Genomic DNA, 22,680 nt, shown 5'->3' with positions numbered 1-22,680 from the left:
CTAGAGGATGGGGCTCCCACCTGGCCCAGACATCCTTCCCCCAGTCCTCCACAGCCTCTGACACCCACTTGGATGCCATGTCTTGGATTGCAACTGACTCTTGGAGAATTAGGATTTATTGCTGCAATCCAGGTTTGAAAGCAGAGTCCCTAATGAATGTGCCACAACTGTAATTAAGTGTTTAAAATAGATTAGAAAAACATTTTGTAAAACCATTGCCTTTAGAGTAACTTATCGGATGTCAAGCTGTGACCAAATTGACTAAGCCAACACACGAAGGGAGCGCGTGTTAATAAAACATTTCTTTCCAGGAAGCAAATTTGCATAATGCAACGTCCCACTTTCTGCAGGATTCATTTCCATCGAGCGCAGCAGCTTGCCCCGACCCACAGTGACGTGGAGCCACGTTGGGCACACAGCTTCCCTGCTCCTGGCAGAACCACCTCACCTGAGCAGAGACTGCAAATGGCTCCACAAAACTCATGGGATGGTTCTACAAACTTTTCTTGGTCTTCGTTTCCTCATGCTCCTGCCCTGTTTCCCAGCGCCGCAGCTCTGCTCAGGGCCAGCCGCGGGGACAAGGACTTTCCTGTTCTCCTGCAGTTGTTTGACTTGGGAGTTGGTGCTTAAATTAAAACCCAGCGGCTGCCACAGGTGCTGAGGATGTGCCATGGACTGGGAAAGCTGCTCTGAGGGGAGCTGGAGGGACACCAAACCCCTCCTTTGTCACCCAGAGCTGCAGCTCAGGTGTTTCATCCCACATTGCACTGCTCAAAATTCAGCAGATCTTCCAGGGTGCTCTTGGGTCTCAGTGTGACACCCAGCAACAGCAGAGCTCTGAAGCTTTTATAATTCCACAGGTGTTTGATGGATCCATCTGTGCTTCCATGGCTCCAGCCTGTGCGGGACACCTGGGCACATCCCAGTGGCATGCAAGGCACATGGGCAATGGGGGGTTCTATTTAATGTCTGCTTGGTTTTTACACAATAAAAATTTTGCTTCTTTGACATGCAGGTCCCTTCTTGTTATTCCTTTCCCCACAGTGGGAGCAGGTCCGTGGAAGCTGTGCAGTGCAGAGCTGAGCACCTCCTTCCACAAAAACCTCTTTTCTCAGCCTCACCATTCCTGCCTAGAAGAGATCCAAACTTATTCCTTGATCAGAGATTTGGGGCAAAAAGATAAAGGTCCATGCACAAATCTCTCCTCTCCATCAGGGATTTCCAAGTCATTTCCTTGGCTAGGATATTTCCACCAATTTACACATTCTCCTGGGATCCCCCGGGACAACCGCAGGGCAATGGCAGCTTGAAAGGCCAATTGGGCACTGTTCAGCATTTTGTTTTGCCTGTTGTATTCTTCACCTTCGCCTCTCATTTAAAGCAAAGCCTTGCAGCAAGCAGCTTTTCCCTTGTCAGCGATGGATGGGGAGCCTGGGGATGAGGGCTCACATCAGCGCTTTGCTCAGCAATTCCCGGCCATTCCCGGCAGCTCCGCGGGGCCAGCAGCCTGCCAGGAGGCAGCTCTGCTCAGGGTGACATTCCCTCTGCTCCCACGTGGCCCTTTCAGGATGAGTGCCTCATGCAAGAAGGCAGCAGATGAAGAAATTGCCTCTAATTAGTTTTAAATTGGTCTTTTTTAATGATTCTGCTATTTCTGGGAGAAAAAAAGCGAGTGCTTTTCTCTTTGCAGTGAGTATTGCTCCCCAGAGGGGTTTCACAGAACTGGGGAATCACAGAAGGGTTTGGGTGGGAAGGGGCCTTAAAAATCATCCAGTTCCTCCCCGTGACATGGGCAGGGACACCTTCCACTATCCCAGGTTGCTCCAAGCCCTGTCCAACCTGACCTTGGACACTTCCAGGGCTCCAGGGGCAGCCACAGCTTCTCTGGGCAACCTGTGCCAGGGCACCACCACCCTCACAAGGAAGGATTTCCTCCCCATATCCCACCCACTCCTGCCCACTGGCAGTGGGAGCCATTCCCTGTGTCCTGTCCCTCCATCCCTTGGTCCCAAGTCCCTCTCCAGCTCTCCTGGAGCCCCTTTAGGCACTGGAAGGGGCTCTGAGCTCTCCCTGGAGCCTTCTCCTCTCCAGGTGAGCACCCCCAGCTCCTCCATCCTGGCTCCTTGGCAGAGGGGCTCCAGCCCTCGGGACCCTGGTCTGCCCCAAGCCAACCTGTGGCACTCGAGGGGAGGGACACCAGTGGCACCTGAAGAAAGGACACTGAGGAGCAGGAATTCAGTGCTGCCCCACCTTTGGCTTCTGGAGTTCAACCTACAACCACCAGCGGCCAAGGTGTCGCTTTGCAGCGCATTTTTAATCTCATCTCCAAACGTGCCATAAATTGCCCATTATTTGTGGCTGTAGCAAAATGATTCTTTTGACACAAAGCCTTTGATTTGGAATTACTACAGTGTTGGGTTGGCTGGAAATTAAGCCGTTCCTATTTCAACTTGCGGGAGAAAAGCAGATTTGTGTGTAATACGCTGACTTCTTTCTTTTCCTTTTGCTTTGCAGGACACAAAGGAAATTGCTCTGTCACTTGGAATGGCTGTGCACATCCTTTAATGACAAACCAGGACAAAACGATGCTTGGCCTGGAGCGTTTCAGGCTGAGTCCAGAGAATTGTTTGCCCTTGGAGCAGCCAGAGAGCAAAGCTCACGGATGGTGAGACCGAGCCATCCATCAGCGCTGGCCGGTGGAAAATACGGCGTGTGCACAGCACAGGAGGGAAAGCTCTGGTTCCTGCTCCCCCCGGGGTGCTCAGCAGACACAAAAGTGATGGCTGAGCCAGCCAGGAGCAGGACCACGGCCATTTATAGCCTGGAGTGGGAGGGCAGGAGTTATTCCCATTGCTCCTGTGTTTTAGCACATTCACCTGCTTTCGGCACAGGAGCTTTGCCCTGTGCTGCTGGCAGGGATGGAGGCTGTGGGGAGGGAAGTGTGGACAGCTCTGGAGAAGGGAGAGGGCTGCCAGTCAGCTGGGATCCTTCACCTGAGTGCAGCTGGGAGCTGGGGTCAGCAGGAATGGGAGGGTAACACCCCTGGAGCCCAGCACCCCTGTGCCCACATCCCTCCTCTCCAGGAGGGGCAGACCCTGGCAAAGGGAAATGTCTCCACCTCAAATGCAAAAGCACCAAGCAACGAGACTGCCAAGGCTCTAATTAGCATAATTAAAGCCTGCTCTTTTCTCCCAGTGGCTGTGCCTGTGGAAAGCCTTCCTCAGAGGAGTGATCTCTGTGAGGGCTCCTTCTTTGCACGATGCCATCACCCAGGACTGAGTGTCCAGAGCCATCCTGCAGCACTCCTGGAGCTTTCCTGCTGGCAGAGCTTCCTTTGGCCCATCAAATCTGTCCCTCAAGGAGAATCCAGTAGCAGTGCAGGTGAGCTGGGCAGGCTCAGCTGCAATTCCCAGTCCCTGCTGAGGTGGGTACCAGGGCTGGAGACCTCCCTGGTCTCCCCATCACCCCCCTGAACCACAGCACTTTGCAGGAGCTGAGCATCAAGGAGATCACAGAATTCCTGAGTTGGAAGGGACCCACAGGGATCATGGATCCAACTCCTGGTCCTGCACCAGACCACCCTGAGAATCCCACCACGTGCCTGAAGTGCCGTGTGGCCTCCTCCAAAGCTCTCAGAGCAATCAGGGGACTCCATTTACTGCACTTCCAAACGATTAGCTGGGTCTGTGAGCCTCTTTTCCAACAAATAAACTGCTTTTCCCAGCACCTGTATCTGTGAACGCTTGGCTTTGACTCCTAACTCTGCTCAGGGGATGGGAAGCAGCAAGAGCTGCACATCCTCACCTGGTAGAGCAGCCAGGGATGTCCTGATGGGTTGGTGGCTCTGGCAGAAGGATGGGGACGTGGGACCCCCACCTCTCCTACACTGTGTTCAGCTCCTGCCCACGCTGACAGGATTCAATTTCACGGCAGTGAGTTAATTCCCGATTGCTGCCATGCACGGAGCCTCTCTGCCATTAAATGTGTCCCTTCCAAAAGGGAGACAGAATTGAAATTATTCTTCCTCGGGGTGGCTCAGCAGGCATGGCAGCCTCCCCGCCCTGCTCGCTGCTTGCTGCTGTGGCTGGGTCGTGCTCCAGCACTGGGACTTCCAGATGGGTTTGGAATGGGGAAATGTCTCTATAGGACACGTGAAAGCACAACATGAACCACTGCTATTGCAAGGTGAAAAAAGAGAGGGTTTATTTTCTGACTCCGGCATTTATACTTTTCCAAAGGTGACAGTGGATTGGAGGGTGAATGCGCCACCTCTCCAAAGACATTGGACAAACTACCAGTACATCAAGTTTCTCCACCCCTGTGAAGGAATGCAAAACAATAGGTTGTTTATAGAAAAATGTGTGAGAAAATTCTCTAACAGAATGTAAACTCAGAAGGCTTTAGAAAATCTTAAGAATCAGGGCAACAGGGAAATGGGTCTGTGAAGAGATGAGCCAAGTCTTTGGCATGGCATGGCACTGCAGGGATGGGTGGGAAATGAAAATGGACTGGATTTGCCATAGCAGTGCTGCTTTAGCCACCCTCCTCATCCCTGTGAGGATGGAGAGCAGGAATTGTGTTCCTGTGCTCTGCAGGGACATTGAGGGTGACCCTAAATCCCCTGTCCCCATCACCATCAGGATCTTACCCCTGCCCAGGGCCTGCCAGGAGGAGGGCAGGGTGTGCTCCCTGCCCAGCTCCTGCCTTTCCCCCTCGCTCAGGGCCACTGTCAGCCTGGGGCTGGTTTTTATCAGGCTGAGCTTTATCCTCCTGGAAGTCCTGCTGGGATTCCTGCCTCAGTGCCAGCCAGCCCACACCTCCTGCCCACCCCACACCCACTCCTGCCAGCACCTCCCGCTTCCCAGGGGGAAAAAATCCCTAAAGTCAGGACAAGGGGCAGAGGAAGGAGCTGGGCTGGGAGCTGTCAGCTTAGGCTGACACTGATCCTGCTGCTCCAGGGGTTTGGAAAAGCTGAGATCCAAAAGGCAAAGGGGGATGTGGTGGGGCTGGTCAGTGACTTCCCCGGGCTGGGATCTGCCCAGGAGCAGCAGGGACAGGGCTGGCCCTGCTCTGGACCCCTGGGTGGCTCCTGGTCTCTCTCACTTCAAAATAATGGAGAATTTATAATGAATATAATGCAGAATATAATGCATTTATAATGCATATAATGCAGAATGTGCATTATAAATAGATTAAATATATTATTTATCATATATCTAATATTGAATATTTTGCATATCTATTGTAAAGAAACTATTAGATGTAAATATATGGTTGATACATATTATACGTTGATGTATCTTATAATTACATTGTATATTATATAATACATTATATATTATATAATACATTATATATTATATAATACATTATATATTATATATTCTGTGTTCTGTGTGAGGTATTTTATTGATGTATTCTATATTTATAGAGGAGCTTGTTATGTCATCAAATGATTGATACAGCAGGGGAAAACCACTATAATTATCCACATTCTATTTTCCACTTTCACTAAATGTACTTTTGAGCTGTTATAATGGCTATAATTAATTTTTGGTTGTTATTTTGGAGTGCAGGCCCATGCAGGCCTTTCCCACCTATATCCAAGAGATCACTCTTACCACACACCCACAGAAGGCCACTCTGGCCATTAAGGAAAATTGCTGCCAAATGAACTTAATACAAATTAGATTTAGCTGGACAGCCAGTGAATATTTCCAGTAATTTGGATTGTGCTAAATAATTTATAAGAGGACTGAGGGCAGGAGATGGGTCCTCATTTGCACACCTGGGTGATGAAGAGGGAGCAACTCCGCTGCTGGGCATAAACCTCCACCCACTGGCCATGGCTTTGGGGGAAAAGTGTTGTTTTTCCCCTCAACTCCCAGCCAAGCTGCTCTTTCTGACTGATGAATTTCTCTGAATCCAAGTCCTGAAAGAACAGCGAGAGATTAATTACAGTGCAAGGTCTTTGTGCTCGTGTGGCACATTGCAAAGCAGTGGGGAGAGAACTCCTGCAGCAGGAGCCTGGTGCTGGCACTGGAGTACCTGGAGCAGAGGGAGGGTTTTAAAGGGAATAAAACCCACCCAGCAGAAGCAAATCCAAGATCTGAGGCTCATTTGCATTCCAACTGCAGAGCTCTGGGCTGGCACTGACTCCAACCCACCCAGGCATCACCCACAGCAAAAATCCAAAACTGGGGCAAAGCGGTGCCGCTGAAAACGCTTTTCCTAAGGAATATTCGTGTTCTCCTCTGCTGGCTGGAGCAGCCAGGGCACCATGACTGTGCTTTGGGAGAAGGGTCCCTCAGAGCCAGCCGTGTCCCTGAGCTTGTCACGCTGCTGCCACTTTCTGCTGATGTGTCAGAAATAGCTCAAGGTCTCGGGGGCTTTCAGACAAAGGTTTGGTACCTGTCCATTTTAATTACTCTCCAACAGCACAGCCTTTGTCAGCTGCCATCCTGAAGGATAAAGCCATCCTGCTTTGCCAGAGTTTCCCAGCAGTAGTGGGTGGGATTTCACAGGGATTTGGTCTGCCTGGTGCTGTACAAACACAGGCAGGAGAGGTGCCAGGGAGGGTGAGCAGGGTTTGGTGCCAGGGTGCCCCGGGCAGGCACCGGGACCAGCACTGGGACGTGGAAGCTCAGCTGAGCTCGGGGAGCGTGGGCAGGGATCCAGGGAAACAGGACTCTGTGCTGGAAACCTGAACATGTGCTTTCTGGAAAGTGCCAAGAAAGCAACATTTGGAGGTTAAGAAATGGCAGAAAACAGACAGATTTTTCCATGCGAAATTCGGAGAAACGCCGACTGCGAGTTTGGCGGAGCCCAAGCTGTGCGGTTTGTGTGATTAATTCATTAGTATTTATAATATATACAAGGGGCTTTGGGCTCCTCAGATGAAAGGTGTCAGTGGCATTGCTGTGGGGGGTGGCCGAGGACAAGGCAGGAGGGATGGGGTGCAGGAGGGGATCTCTGCCACGAGCCCCTGGAGATGCAAACCAGGTGTGGGAGGGGGACACACCTGGAGGGCTCATTGCTCCCTGATCCCTGCTGGAGCACAGTGAGATGGCAGTGCCCGCTCCCCTGCCCCAGCTCTGCACCCCCCAATATCTTAGCATGGTGATTTTGAGCCCAAAACACCCTTCAGATTACATTATTTATTCCTGTGAAATGTGCTTACAACTGCAGAAGGATTTCGCTTAATTGAGAGTGCAGCCAGCATTTTAATAAAACTATAAAAGGGTGAAACGTGCATAAACAGAAGAAAAGTGTTTAATCTCGGCACAATCACTTGATGTTCATGAGAGCATTTAGCTTCCAATATAGCAAAGCAAATAATACTGAGATCCCACGAGCAAAGAGATATTTTTATCCTTTTACACAAGCCCGGGGTTTAAATCTGACATTATAATTGTGAATTATGGTAGTCCATTACCATAGCTACAGGAGGCTCTGACCAGCCAGGGGATCATGTTACTAATGGCTGTCACAGCTTGGCTGTGGTGACAGCGATCCCTTGGGACTGCCATGCCCTGGGTGACACCGCAGAGGTGGCATTGCAGCACGTGGCACCGTGGGCACTGCACGGGTGTGGGGTCAGCGTGGCAAATTTGTGTTGAAGCCACTCCTGCCTGTGCTCTAGAGCTGGGACCAGCACCCTGCTGTCACTGGATATGGGACCAGCACCCTCCTGTGCATTAAATATGGGACCAGCACCTTATTGTACATTAAATATGGGACCAGCACCCTCCTGTGCATTAAATATGGGACCAGCACCCTGCTGTCACTGGATATGGGACCAGCACTCTCCTGTGCATTAAATATGGGATCAACACCTCCTGTGCATTAAATATGGGATCAGCACCCTCCTTTCATTGGATATGGGACCAGCACTCTCATGTGCATTAAATATGGGACCAGCACCCTGCTGTCACTGGATATGGGATCAGCACCTTCCTGTGCTTTGGATATGGGACCAACACCCTCCTGTGCATTAAATATGGGACCAGCACCCTGCTGTCACTGGATATGGGACCAGCACCCTCCTGTGCATTAAATATGGGACCAGCACCTTACTGTACATTAAATATGGGATCAGCACTCTCCTGTACATTAAATATGGGATCAGCACCCTCCTGTGCATTAAATATGGGACCAGCACCCTCCTGGGCTTCCTTGGAGGTGCTGGGTGGGGGCTGAGGCTCTCTGAGCCCCACACTGGTCCCCATACCCTCACAGCAGTTACAACAGGCAGCACATTCTCCATTCAGTCTCGTTAATAGCTGGGAGCAGCTTGGCTGGGCTTCAGGGTTTGGGGTTGCACAGAGCTCTGACTGCATCACTCAGACACCTCTGCAGAACCAGCAGGAGCCCCTTCCCCACCCCCTCCTGCGCTGAGCATCCTCCCAGCAGCTCCAGGTACGAGGCAGGGAGATGGAGAACCCCTCCAATCTGGGATTCCAGCTCTGCTCACAGCCTGCTCTCCGAGAAAAGCATCTGTGTGGTGTACTGTAACCAAGGAGACTGGAAACTCAGGGAATGGCCAGTCCCACTTATCAGGAGCTTTTCTTCATCTCTGCTGGCGCACAGGATTGTGCTTGGTTTAATAAAGAGGTTGAAACTGCGTCGCCCTTTGCAGGGAGAGACAATTCTTCACCAGAATCTGAAGAATTGTCATCCCAGCTGGCATCTGCCAAAAGGGAGAGATGGACAGCTCAGAAATCAGTGCAGCCAGCAGCTGGGATTCTCTGCACTCCTCCAGGCACCAAACTTCCATCCCAGCTGCAGGAATCACCAGGAAATTTCCAGGCCCTGCCAGGGAAGGCTGCTCGTGCCAGCTGGGGTGGGGATTTGGGGTCTGCACCCCTCAAAGGGACTCTGCACTCTGCCCAGGGGATCCCCTGGGCTGTGCCCAGAAGATGTGGAGACAGAGATCACTGGGAAAATCCCAGTGGATGCTGCACTGTTGCCTCTGTGGCCCCAGCAAGGTGCTGCTCCTTCCATCCGTGGGACAGAGCATTAATATACTCCTGCCTGTCTCAGAGCCTGCTCCTGGGGAGGAAAGCCATTATTTAAACATTAATTCCTTGTGTGGGCTCTCCTGCAATAAAGCAGGAGTGCGGAGGTGTTGAAGGAATTACGTTTTTATTTAATCACGGAGTTAATTACAGGACCAGAGCTCCACGGAGCAGCTGTGATTGACTTCCCAGCTCAGCCCCAGCTCACAGGAAGGGCCAAACTGCCTGACACCAAACACACAGGGACCACCTCACCCCAGGCACAGCCACTGCAATGCTGCTGCTGCTCAATGGGCCACAGAAATGTAAATAGACAAATATAAATATATTTATCTGTGCATATATTTATAGTGTCCTGCAAGGAGAACCCCAGCTCAGACAGGGCTCTGCTTCCAGGGTGGTTTTGCACCAGGGAGCTGCAGCCCCATGACCCAGAGCAGGTCCCTGGGGATGCATGCAGACCATTCTCCAAATTCCAAATTTTGTACAGACACCATTTACCAGAGGGCAAAAGAATTGCCCCAAGGGAGACAAGTGTAAGAGCAGAGCTTGTGGCAGGACCAGCTTCACTGGGAATAGGAATATGCTGGGAAATGTCTCTTCTTCCCATTCCATGGCAATTATCTTAAAAATTCCACCAGTTTTATCAAAAAAAGCTGATTTTGAGGCCAGAATGTTCTGCAGGGTCTGGGCTGACATTCGAACACAGACTCGAATTCCTCCAGTTGTTTTTTCTCAAGTGAAGACTTTTCCTCAGAAAAAAACATCCTGACTTAATTTGAAAACTTCAAGAGACTCAGAAAGCAGCACTTCCCCTTGATAATTCGTTCCAGTGGTTAATTACCTCACTATTAGAAATGTGTCTTTTGTTCTAATTTAAATGTGTCTGGCTCCAGCTTCCAGTTGTTGGCTCTCTTGTGCTTTCCCTGCTGGATTAAAAGGCCCTTTCAGAGCTTGCTGTATCCCAGGAACATTTTTGCAGAGCGGATTCAAGGCACCTCTGGATCCTCCTTTGGCTAAACCCCAGGGACCTCACTGCCTCCTTGCCTTTCAGCGGTGTTTTTTCAGTCCTCAAAGAATTTTCCTCCCTCTTTTGTTCGCCCTCTCCTGTTTTTCAAACCCCTCTTTAACGAGCCACATTTCCCAGCCCTGCATGGAATATTTCCCTTGCTCCCACAGGTGCACCAGGACCGTGCCAGGACCACAGCAACCCCCTGAACCTCCCCAGGGTGCTGGGGTCACTGGCTCCAGCCTTGGAGGGTGCCAGAGCTCTAAGAAAGCCTGTGGAGCTGCTTTTGCTCCTCCAGCCTCTAAAGTATTTTCTCATTTGATGTTTTCTGGGACACAACCTCCCAGTTTGCGAGCATGGCCTATATTTCCTGTGTCTAGATTGCAGCGTTGCCTTGGATTTGATTAAAATGGGATTTTTTCTTGGATGGCAGCAGATTTACCGAGGAATCCAGATTCCCCCACTCCTGTGGGACACTGTCTCACCAGCAGACCCAGCAAACAGGGCTTTTTACCCAGTTTTGTGGGATGGGGACTCTTTCTTAATCCCAGAGAAGCACCCTGGGCATGGAGCCATCAGCTCCTGCCAGCACTAACAGGTTTAGCATCAGCCCCAGGGATTAAGCTCCTCAGTGGGAGCAGTGCTGGCTTTGTGGGATGATCAGGGCTCAGGGATTCCCAATCCCATCCCTGGGAAGCGCTGAGGGAATTCCCTGCCCTGCTCAGTCCTTGTGGCTCTCCCACAGCAGCTGCCACAGCCATGCCACCAGCACATTTGAGAGGTGGCCAAGGGTGTTCTTGAGGGAACAGAAGGGTGACAATGCACCCTGCAGGGCACATTATAGTGTGGTGCTGTGCCACACACGGGGCTGCTCCCAAAGAGGCCCTGGGAGAGCTCTTGGCTCCTGGGAAATGAGGGTGGGGAAGTGTCAGAACTCAAAATGTCCCTCAGACGTTTTTGGAGGTTCCAGGTCCAGGTCAGAAGCATTTGAGACCCTGGCAGGCAGCTGGAAACAGCTGTGATTTTGGATTTGAGCCATGGAATGAGTTACCAACTTTGCAGGAAGAACAAGAAGCCACAAAAGATTAGATGTTATAGTAGAAGTAGTCACAAAGTAAAGGGAAGAATTTTTGAGTGCTGTACAGGGGGGTTTCAACACCTGTACAGGGGGGGTTTTACTTTGTACATGGGGGTCAGAGGTTTTAAGATGGAGGGATTTGTCTTGCCCTGTCCTCCCTCTTTCTCCTTCCTTACCTCCATGTTCTTGGTGATGTTGGCACTCACAGATTGGTTTAGAGTAGAAAAGCACCATTTAATATAGGTAATAGGCATTGGGGAAAAACTGTAAACATGTAACACGTAATGTACCATATAAAAGACAGCACAGCCCTGGGCGGGGAGAGAAGCAGCAGTCGGGAGTCAGAGAGGATGTCAGGGTGTGTGTGTGCCTCTGCCTGAGCTGTGAGCAAACCACAGCAGCTCGAGAAGAAAATCTTTTAGATAACTTGCAATAAACTGCCTTGAGACCAAACAACAGAGACTGCTGAGCCTTTCTTTGGAAGCATGGGTTGGAGGAGAGACTTTTCCAGCGCACGGAGGCCCTGAACCAGGCCTGGGCTCCGTCAGGGAAGCAGAGGGTGCTGGTGGTGTTCTGCAGGTGGTTGTGGAGCCCAGAGCTGGCACTGGCCCAGCCCTGCTGGCAGGCACGGGCTGAGGTGCTCTCAGCAATCAGATGTCACCTCTAACCACATCCCCAGCACTGCAGGACAGCTGTCATTGTCCCCGGGAGGTGACACCAGCGGTGTCGGGGCTCTGAGGACGCTGCGAGCTAATTAATGGTGATGGCATCACGCAGCCCAAAGGACCCCATCCCAGGGATATTCCTCTCTCCCAGCACAGCCCTGGCACTGCTTCCCTCATTCCCACATTTTGCAGGACTTTGTGTCACTGCGCAGAGCCGGGTCGCTGTTTGGTGGTGGCTTTTTGATGTGTCCATCCCCTTGGGGACACCCATGGGTCCCTCTTGGCCAGGTGACAAACAAGAAGGGACCAGGAGGAGATACGGGGGCACTTCCTCGGCAATAAAAAAATCCCTGGCAGCTTCTCCCAGCGAAGCTGTGGCCGGTTCCCTCCTTCAACAAGCCCAGTGCCTCTGTGCCAGGCAAAAAGGGACCTCTGCCCTGTTCAGAAAGCAGCAGTGACTTGCTCAGCTCTGCTCTCAGCAGCACCAGGCTGGAAGTGCTCATGGAGGTTCCTTGTGGACCTGCCCCTCCTCCTCCGAGGTCTTCCACAGCTCCGGCATGAAACTGAGTAAATAAAGATAAGACTCTGACGTTCCCCCCCTTCACACAGCCCCCTGAATAATCAGGCTAGCCCAGAGATCAGAGGCTTTGAGGGGAGGAATATCAGGAGATGGCAAAGATTTCCAAAAGAGGCTCTTACCCCGAGATTGTTGGTTCAGCTCTCTTTATTCTGTGATGTCCATGTGGAGAGCAGGGCAGAAGAGGACGAACAGGAAATGTCAGGGGTCTATATGGACTTTGGGAAGGGTGGGCTTCCCTGGCTCTCCGTTGGGGCAGGAAGGAGGGTCCAGGGTTATCTTGATCAGAGTCACAGGGTCCTGGGGAAGGGGGCACAGAGTGCCCATGAGCTCACTGGAACAAGGCTCTTACTCACCGCTGCCCATGAGAATCAGCGCTGGGTCCCGTTAGGGCAGCCAAAGGAAAATGCTCCATTTTTCCCAGCCCTCTGCAAACTAAAAAAAGCAATGCTGGCTGTCCCCTCGCCCTTGCTCTGGGCTGTGCCGGCGGCGCTGAGCTGCCAGAGCCCGGCCCGGGGAGCCTTTGCCAAGCAGCTGCAGCAGAGCAGAGCCCGGGCTGTGCTCCCGCAGCCTCCGCTGCATTTCTGCATCTCTGCTCCTCTGCCAAAGCAATGTGCACTAGTGTCAGAATCTGTGGCATTGATGATTCTGAGATTGTAAAAGTCTCTGTCTTTCTGCCCCGCTGCCAAAGAAGAAGCCATAATTCGTCTGTGCTGGTTTCAAGGTTGTTTATTCTGTTTATCTCTAACATGTTCTGCTGCCCTGCCGCAGCTCTGTCCTGCAGGGCAGCGTGTGGGGCTCTGCCCTCAGTGGGATGTTACAAACATTAAATACCACAAACTACCTGTGCTGGATTTACAATAACGTGCCAATATCTGTCACCTACGTTGGACAGTGTGTCCCCAGCCTAAACCAACAGAAAAATGCCAACACCACAGTGAAACATGGAGGGCATGAAGAAGGAGAAAAAGGACAAGGCACACCCAATTTCCTCCAGCTTGTCCCCTTTGAACCCCTAATCTAGAATCCTAAAATTTTACTTTTGCACCTGTGCCACACTTAATTATTACTTCTATCAAACACTCAGAGCTGGTAATTCATCCTGTAAGATTGAAAACTCTTTTCCATGGACAGAGATCACAGACAGTGTCTCTGGGGGCTCTGTCCAGGGGGGTTCCTGACCCCTGCCAGGGTCCCAGACCTGCCAGGGCAGCCAGAGGGAAGCTCTGGATTCCCACACTGTAGCAGAAAGTGCCCCTATCCACAGCAGGGAATGGGATCAGATGGACTTTGATGTCCCTTCCAACCCAAACCGTTCAGGATTCCATGAGAATAGGAGCTCCTGGTGGGAGGGAGCAGGAGGAGAGGCAGAGCTGGCATCTCCCAGCCTGCTCCCCTCGCAGGGCACACGTGTTGCTGCGTGATGGATGTTTGCTCTGTACCAACCCAGGAGCCGAAATAAATTGCAGCTATACAATGAAGAGGCACTTTATTGCTCAGGCATTAGGCAAAGCTAATGTAATCCGAACCGATATTGAATACAAATCCTTGGCTGTGACTCACCCTGCTATTACATTGTGTTCTGCAGAGCAGCCGCGTGCCATCAGAGTCAGGCTTTAGGGAAAAATAAGAAAGGAACAGGCTTTTCTCTCTCCCTGTGAAAGACAGCTGCAATGACGGCCAAATCACCCAATCATTGCCTTAATTAATAATTATTTGGAGCCTCCTGGGACTGATTGGATCATTATGACACCAAGCGAAGCCTGAAGAAGAACTCTGGGGGGAAGATGGTGCCGATTCCATGCTCACTTTGGCTCTCTCACTTACAGAAGGAGCATATCAAAGCTTCAGGAGCTCACAGGGGCAGAGAAGCTGCATTTTTCCTGGGATAACTCATTCCTGCAAGCAACACCAGCCTTTACAACCATCACCTGCTCTTTCTGCCTGAAGCCCAGCGTGAGGCCTTTCCGCTGTGCCAGGGCAGAGCTGCAGCAGAAGGATGAGGGGAGAGGGGGGATTTATTCCTCCAGCCTTCCTCAATCATCTCCCTCTGTCCCCGAGACTGGAGCTGGGCTCCTGCTGCTTTCAGGTGCCACGTCGATGCCTGATGCACAGCCAGCAGCCAGGACTGTGGGTTGCACTGCCAGGGCATCCTTCCCCTCTGGGAATGGGGGTGTTGAGGAGACACTGATGAATCAAGACCCCAAATACTCCTGCAAGGCAGGGGCTGTCTCTGCCCAGTGCTCTGTGAGGTTTAGAGGCCAGCACAGCCTTGTGCTGAGTTGGGAAATCTCACCACACCTGAGCTCAGTGCTAATGCAGCCCTTGATCCCGCAGCCAGCACTGCAAATCTTCTCTCTAATACAGCCAGGAACCTTCCCCTGCTCAAACTCTCATTCTCCCTTTATGTGTTCACTTCAAGAGCAGACAAACTTGGGTAAACCAAATGGTGTCCCCCTGGGCCATGAGCTCCAGAGCATCTCAGCATCTTCAGCAGTGCTAGAGGGCAGAGTCCAGCTCCACTCAGCCCCTGGATCCCTGATCCCCTGCCAAAAGTGCACCCAGGCACCCCTGGGGAGAGCCTGCTCATCCTCTACACTGCTGCACAGAACTCCTTGAAGCACACCAAGAAAATAAACACGAAAGAAAAATCCAAATCCCTCCCACTCCCGTGCTGGATCATCCCCCTGTTGGATATCCACGCCGTGAGCACACGGGGATGAGCTAACCATGAGTGCTGAGCATGGAAATGGCTCCCCAGCACACTGAGGTGTCTTCCCTGGCTGCAGGCACATTTCTAGCCCTTGGCTGCTTTGGGTCATCTCAGTGGCTCCTTCTGAGAGCTGGAAATGGATCATTGGAGCTGGATAGAGACCAGCAAGGAGCACCCCAAGCTCTGTTTGGCTCCCAGTGCCTCAGGGACCTGCCATGCCACATTGCAGTGATGAACACACCTGCTGCTTCCCTGGCTTTGGGGAAGAGGAAATAAATAACCCACAGAAGCAGGTTAGATGTAAAAGGAAAGAAAAATAACCTAAAAAAGCAAACGTTATTTTTTGACTCTACTATATATATACAATAGCAAAAGTGACAGTGGGTTGGAGGGTGAAACTGTCACCTCTCCAATTACACTGGTCAAACCAACAGTTCATCAATTCTCTCTGCTCATAAAGAAGAATGCAAAACAACCATTATTTACATGAACACGCGTGAGAAAACTCAGTTGAAATACGTAAATATTAGAAGACATAAGAACTTAAAAAAAACCTTTAAAACTCTCGTAAGAACAGGGTGACAGGAATGAACGTTCCTCTCACTGCCAGCAAAGCCCCCAGCGAAGGCAATAAGTCATCTGCTCCCCTCCCTCCCTCACAGTGCACCCCTGCTTAATGAGCTCATCCATCAACAGGATTTTTGGAGGCTGTCAGCTTGGTTCAGGGTGGAAGACTCAGCACCAGCCACAGGGAACCAGCAGGGTCTGAGGAAGAGGCAGAGGCAGCCGGTGCTTCCCTGCCCTGAGCCCTGTCCCACCAGCAGCCCTGCCCATCCCACAGTGCCTCTGTTGCCAGGCCATGATGCTCGAGGCTTTCTGGGCACAGAGCACTGCTCCAGGCACTGGGAAGGGCCCTTTCCTGGCTGTGCTGCTGCTGCTGTGGCACAGGGAATGCCATGTGCAGCACTCCTGGGCTGCTCCCTGCAAAGGTCAGGCTGCCAGAGCGCAGTCTCCAGGAAAATCTCCCAGCCCCCAGCTGATTTATTTGCCCTCTGACAAGCAGAGCAGAACCAGGGAGGTGCAGGGGAAGTGGGATGAAAGGGGATGAAAGGGGATGGCAAGACTGAGAGGGACCAGAAATACCTGGAAGGTTTGAACTTCAGAGAATCGGTCTAATATGCGAATAAGTGCATTTTCCACAGTGCTGTGCATGGCAGGAGGGCAGGCAGGGCAGGCAGGGCTGCTGCTGAGTGGCTTCTGCACCATGAAATCAATCCCACCCAGCACACACAGGCTCCTTCTGCCAGGAATCCTTCCTGGGTCTCACTGGCCCACCTCTGGCTGACACCCACAGCTCACAAATGGAATTAGAGCAGTGATGAGTAAATGGAGACATTTTTCCTCAGAGAGGCAAAAAAGCTTATGAAAGTGAGGAAAATGACAGGGGTTTAGGGAGGGACAGAGCAGTGTTGAAGCAACACCCAGGGCGCTCAGAACTTGAGTCCCCACATGGGAGAGTGAGGATGCCCTGGACAGGACACCCATGTGTTTATTCCCAATTTGAGCCCCTTGGCTTGTCCTTTCTGCCCATCCATCTCCTCTGGGCTCCCCACTGGGATAGCCCAGAGATGTGGCTCACCCGGGGCTCCCTCCCCAAGTACCAACACAATGCCACACTCCCAGCTCTGCTTATCTGCTGCCAGGCTGACCAGCTCTGGCTGTAATTTCATGCTGTTATAAGCAATCACACTTGTAAAGCAAAAATCACGGCTGTGTTTCATGGCACAGAATGTGAAGGAGGCTTTTAAGTGCTGGAGAAATCCCAGCTGATGGCTCATCCCTCTATCCCTCTGCTGGCTCTGCTTCATCTCAATGTCCGGACATCCCCGCAGCCACCCCCTCACCCACAGCTTTTAGAGCAGTCACAGATAATAATTTCTTCCTAATATTTAATCTAAACACACCCTCCTTCAGCTAAAACCTGTTCTCACTTACCCCAGCACTGCACACCTTTGTAAAAGCCTTCTCCATCCTCAGCCTCCTGCACAGCAGCAGCAGCTCTGGAAGGGGTAACCCTGCATTTTTAGCAGTTCAGTAACAATCCCCAGTTGGAAGCAAGACTCAGAACCATCCTGGGGTGGTTCCTCAGCCTGTGCCAGGTGGGACAAGTGGGCAGAGGATGGGTGGCAGCTCTGTGTCCCATGCCATGGAGAGGCAGGACCTTCCTGGGGGCCACAGGCTCTGCTCCCAGCGTGCTGCAGCTGCAGGAATCCGTGCCCTCTGCCACCAAAACCCCTGCAGGGGGACGGGCAGCAGCAGCCACAGCCCTGGGCAGTCACAGATAATAATTTCTTCCTAATATTTAATCTAAACATACCCTCCTTCAGTTGAAAGCCACTCTCACTTACCCAGCACTGCACACCCTTGTAAAAACCCTCTCCATCTTCAGCCTCCTGCACAGCAGCAGCAGCTCTGGAAGGTGTAACCCTGCTTTTTTAGCAGCTCTCAGTATCAAACCCCAACTGGAATCGAGAATCTCCCCCCTGGCTGTGTCCCACACCTGCCCTCGGCTCCCAAACCTCCTCTGTGCTGCCCCGTGACAAGGAGCGGGGGGCCCAGTGGTGGATGTGGGGCATGGAGGGGACAGAGCTGCCCTGTGTCCCCCTCCCTCCCCGCTCAGGGACGTGGATGCTCCCTGGTTGTGCCTGTCACCGTGTCGCACAGCCTGGCACGGGCACCTTGTTCGACAGGCGGGGAATGTGCCGTGTGTTTTGGGAAGGAAACAAAACTCCGTATGGCGCTCTCCATCTGGGCTGAAAGGTTGCCTGGAAGGAAGGAAGGACAGCCAAGAGTGCAGACCACTGTCCCAGGGTGACAAAACCTGCTCTGGCGTCCCACCCAGCCCCTATTCCCGTGTGCCACTGCCCCCACCGGGGTTGGGAAGAGGGGCTGGGAGCACTGGCTGTGCCAGCTGGGTGGCACGAGGAGGAGGCACCGCGGAGGGCAGCCAGGAAAGGAGGGAGGGATGTTGGGCTGAAGTGATGCAGCTCTTTGGCCGAGCAGGGGAGGGCTGAGAGCAGCTTGGCTGAGCCCTGGTGTTGCTCAGGACGTGCCTGTCGCTGTTGAGGCAGGACAGGAATGAAGAGACTCTGACCAGGCTGCTGAGAGTAAAACTCCCCTTTATTCAAAATATACTGCTCTTTTATATAGAGCTTCGTGAGGACGAAATTTGTTGGTTTTTGTTATAAATGAAAATTTGTCCAGCCAAATTTGTCCAGCCAAATCAATAATCTAGCCCCAGAGTGTGGGGCTCTGCCCTCAGTGGGATGTTACAAACATTAAATACCAGAAACTACCTGGGCTGGATTTACAATAACGTGCCAATATCTGTCACCTACGTTGGACAGTGTGTCCCCAGCCTGAACCAACAGAAAAATGCCAACACCACAGTGAAACATGGAGGGCATGAAGAAGGAGAAAAAGGACAAGACACACCCAATTTCCTCCATCTTGTCCCCTTTGAACCCCTTATCTAGAATCCTAAAATTTTACTTTTGCACCCGTGCCACACCTAATTATTACTTATATCAAACACTCAGAGCTTGTAATTCATCCTGTAAGATTGGAAACTCTTTTCCATGGACAGAGATCACAGCCAGTGTCTCTGGGGGCTCTGTCCAGGGGGGTTCCTGACCCCTGCCAGGGTCCCAGACCTGCCAGGGCAGCTGGAGGGAAGCTCTGGATTCCCACAATCTCAGGAGAGGGATTATTGATCTGCATCTGGCACCGGGGCCAAAGCCTGCTGAAAGTGTAATTAATTGATCAGTAAGTGCTCTGAGATCCCAGATGAAAGAGCCACGTAATTACCAAGTATCTTCCAGTGGCCCTGGCAGTAATTGTGATAACGGCTCAGGGTTAGAGGCAGAATTACCTCGGTGCTTAGTGTCACCCGCCAGGGACAGACCTGTCCTCCCTCTGCCACTACCCTAGAAGGACATGCACTCATACCAAATGACTGTAAAAAATTCTTGCTAGTATAATTCTTACAGATTCACAAGGTGTGGAGGGGACTGGAGAGAAACAAAACCCCTCTGTGCATCCCCTGGGATGCTGAGCCCTGTGGAGAGGCTGGAGGGTGGCCAGGAGGGTGCAGGGTTGGGGGCTGCTCTCCAGAGTCAGAGCAGAGAAGGGATCTCTGGCTCCCAAAATCACTGAGGTCGGCCAGGACCACTGGAGATTTCATCAGAGAAGATGACCCATCACCAGGACTGTGGGAGCCTGCTGAACACCTCAGAATTTCCAGAGGAAGACACTGGAACCTAAAAACTGTGGCTCCAGAATTTCTGATTACACAAAAATTCATCTCCGTGTGGGATTCTCTGACAATTCCCAGCCTTATTTTAGATTTTTACGCTCTGCCATAAAAGCAATTATAGTAAATTATTAGACCTGCATGTGGGCCGTCAGGAGGCTTCTTCCCTATTAAATCCCCCACGGTGTTGTGTCCTCCGTGCACTCAGCTGGGCTGTGTGTCCCATGTCCCTCCACCCCCAGCCCCTCAGCCCTCAGGGCCACCAAAAATCTGGGTGCAGCACCTTTCCCAAAGAGTTTTTCCAGGTGGGAATCAAAGCCAGCCCTCACTGTGTCATCTCAATGGCCAGCTCAGGGAGAGTGGAGCAGGATTTGCTTCCACTGCCAAACACAAAGCAAAAGCTGATCTCCGGGGTGCTGGGGAGAGATTTACAAATTTCCCTGGTTTATTCCATTAACCCCGTGGCTGCTCGGGGATCTCGGCAGTGCTGACTGCAATGAAGTGACCTCCTTTAACCTGCAGCATCCTTCCCACTCTCCCAGCCCCGCCTGAGCCACAGCCTGAGCAGCTCTGAGCTCTGGTGCCATCTCCGGGTGACAGGATGGGGACAGGGGCATCTCCCCGGGGGTCACAGAGAGCTGAGCTGCCTCACACACGCCTTATCTGCAGCTGGAAATGGCTCCCACAGGACTGGAATTGGGGTGGGATGGGATGGGATGGGATGGGATGGGATGGGATGGGATGGGATGGGATGGGATGGGATGGGAACCGTGCTCAGAACCATCCTGAGGTGGTTCCTCAGTCCGTGCCAGGTGGGACAAGTGGGCAGAGGATGGGTGGCAGCTCTGTGTCCTGTACCATGGAGAGGCAGGACCTTCCCGGGGGGCACAGGCGCTGCTCCCAGCGTGCTGCAGCTGCAGGAATCTGTGCCTTCTGCCACCAAAACCCCTGCAGGGGGACAGGCAGCAGCAGCCACAGCCCTGGGCAGCAAGGTTGGTGTTCCCTGGCGGCTGGCTCGTGTTTGGGATGCATTCCCTAAATCCCACGGCAGCTTGTGCTGCATTTCCCACCGCGCCACTGCCACGCTGCAGCTCTGCCAGTGCCCCACACATGTTGCTGGCTGCTCCTCCTCCTCTTCTTCCTCCTCCTCCTCCTCCTCTTGCTCCTTTTCCTCCTCTTCTTCCTCCTCCTCCTCCTCCTCCCCAGCCTGGCTCCCTGCGGATCCCGTGGGGCTGCTGTGGCACCGTGCCAGGATCTCTGCCCAACCCTTCCAAAATATCCAGAGCAACCCCCTGGGTTGCTCCATGGCCTGGAGCTCAGGGGACACCCAGGGATGAGTCCCTGCAGGAAATCCCGGCTGGCTGGAGCATCAGGAGGCACATTACCCCTTCCATGGCCACAGACCCCTGAGCAGGCACTGGGAGCCGGGGCACGGCTGCCCCAGAGGAGGAGATTATCCAGGGGGTGCCGGGGGTTTGTTGTTGGCCTCTCATCACAGTGAGACATGCAGGAAGTTCCAGCGAGCTCCATAACAGCTCTGCACAAGTGAAATGCTGTTTTTTGGTTAGGATCTCCATGAGTTGTTATCCCAGTGAGCTCCCGGAGCTGCAGGATGGGCAGTGGCTCTGCCCCGGGGGGTGACACTGCGCATGGGGACCCCCCCTCCATGTCCCCAGCCCGGGGTAGAGTGTGAGAACACCAGCACAGTGTGGGGACTGTGTTTTAGGGCTTTTCCTCTTTAAACAGCCCCAGATCCTCCAGCCAAAGTCTCCAGGGAGGCGGAGGGACGAGGCTGGAGGCGGTTAATGGCTCTCCACCTGCGGGAGCTGCGGAAACGCTCCCAGCAAAGCACGGGCTCTGCTCCAAGCTCTTACAAGCTAATCAATGAAACATCACAGCTTGGGAGCCGGGGCAGAGCAAAGCAGCACAGTATGGATTTTATTTTTTCATGCAAAGAGCTTTAGTACAAATCCCTTTTTTCCCCCCCACAAAGAGTGCAAGCAGCCTCTGCAGAGAAAGCCAAGCCTGGGGCACCAGGGAGGACACAGGGGTGGGTTGGGAGGGGGCTGTCACCTCCCCTGGGAAGCACAGCCACAGGTGGTGACACTGTCCTGCTCGTTGTGCCACCCACTTCACAGATTCTGGTCCCAGGGAGGTGCAGGTGTGGCCCTGCTGGCCCAAGGCTTTGCTGGCCAGGCCACAAACACCATCAGGAGGGGCTTTGTGGGGCTGCCACTGCCTCTGCAGAGCTGTGGGGGAGCAAAGCACTGCTCCCTGCTCCAGCTGCAGGGGGTTTCGGGGACCTGAGCGATGCCACCTGCTTTAGCCACTGCAGAGGGACCTTGCAGTCCCTGGGAGCCTCCAACCCCTGTTTCATGGCACAGAAATGAGTGGCTGGACTGCTTTGGCAGAATAATTGTCTCTGTGCTGTGTGGCTGCAGGACCTCACCCCCATAACCAGTCACTGATCCCGGCTTGTGCAGCATCTCCAGGGATTTTTGGTGTTTGCCTGCAGGCCGTGGGAACCCAAGCAGTGACAGAGCAAACGCCAGGACTGAGCGGGCTCATTAGTAATTCCTCCTTGTGAGGATGATTCTCCTCATCTGTCTGTTCCCGGGATCTGTCAATGAGCCAGTTCATTCCCACTTAGGATGCGCTGTGCTGATCCTGCATCACGCTGCTTCCAGGAGAATGTGCCTGATGCCACATCCAATCCATCACAGCAACCCACGGCAGCATCGGATACCTCCCTCCCTCCCCCCTCAAACGATCATCCCCTCAAAGATCACAATCAGCTGTTGGACAAAGCCTGGCTTTCACACTGCCATGGTTACTGGTGCCGAGTGGAATCTGTGATTTCCTTCTTTTCCTTTATTTCCTCTTCCTTTCCCTCCCACCCACTGGTGCTCACCCCCTCTCTCCAGTGTCTCCAACAACTCAGGGATTATTCCCAATCAGCATCACTGAGGAATGCTGATTGCATCAGTTCCTCACTGAATGCTTTCATGATTCCCATGGGGAAATTATTTCAGCCAGACAAATGAAAAATATTTACCTGAGGGCCGAGGTCTGCATCCAGCTCCTCCTGTCCTACAGACACCTCCAGCCTTCCCGGGCACTCCTGCCTGGCTCAGGGTGCTGAGCACTGGTGCTGAGCCCTCCTGCCTGGATCAGGGGACTCTGAAATGCACAGGGAGACACTGATGTGAGGGACAGAGCCAGAGGGTTTTCCTGAAGATAATTAATGGATTACAGCGAGTGTAGAGTAATGCAGAGGCAAAGAAATCCCTCTCTCCAGAGGCAGTGGGA

General features: G+C 52.6%; 1 protein-coding gene and 1 long non-coding RNA gene across 3 annotated transcripts in view; one reads left to right on the top strand and one right to left on the bottom strand.

Moving 5' to 3' along the window:
* The window catches only part of MYO18B (myosin XVIIIB), a 56,748-nt gene extending 55,738 nt beyond the window's left edge, over window positions 1-1,010 (top strand). Inside the window, 1 exon segment of the mRNA XM_030285727.4 lies at window positions 312-1,010. The gene's annotated coding sequence lies outside the window, so the exon portion shown is untranslated.
* A 3,176-nt stretch (window positions 1,011-4,186) lies between these two features.
* LOC115497415 (uncharacterized) lies at window positions 4,187-22,680 on the bottom strand. 2 transcript variants are annotated; one of them, XR_004369314.3, is made up of 3 exons: window positions 22,427-22,680; window positions 5,789-5,932; window positions 4,187-4,318 (listed from the first exon to the last, which is right to left on the bottom strand). It is a non-coding gene; the product is annotated as an uncharacterized lncRNA (long non-coding RNA). The 2 variants fall into 2 exon arrangements; XR_003962987.4 differs by lacking the exon at window positions 22,427-22,680 and adding an exon at window positions 12,469-12,644.

The sequence above is a fragment of the Taeniopygia guttata genome, chromosome 15 (genome assembly GCF_048771995.1).
Source record: "Taeniopygia guttata chromosome 15, bTaeGut7.mat, whole genome shotgun sequence".
Lineage (NCBI taxonomy): Eukaryota > Metazoa > Chordata > Aves > Passeriformes > Estrildidae > Taeniopygia > Taeniopygia guttata.
Note: the sequence above shows the minus strand (reverse complement) of the source record. Positions and strands in the feature narration are given on the sequence as shown.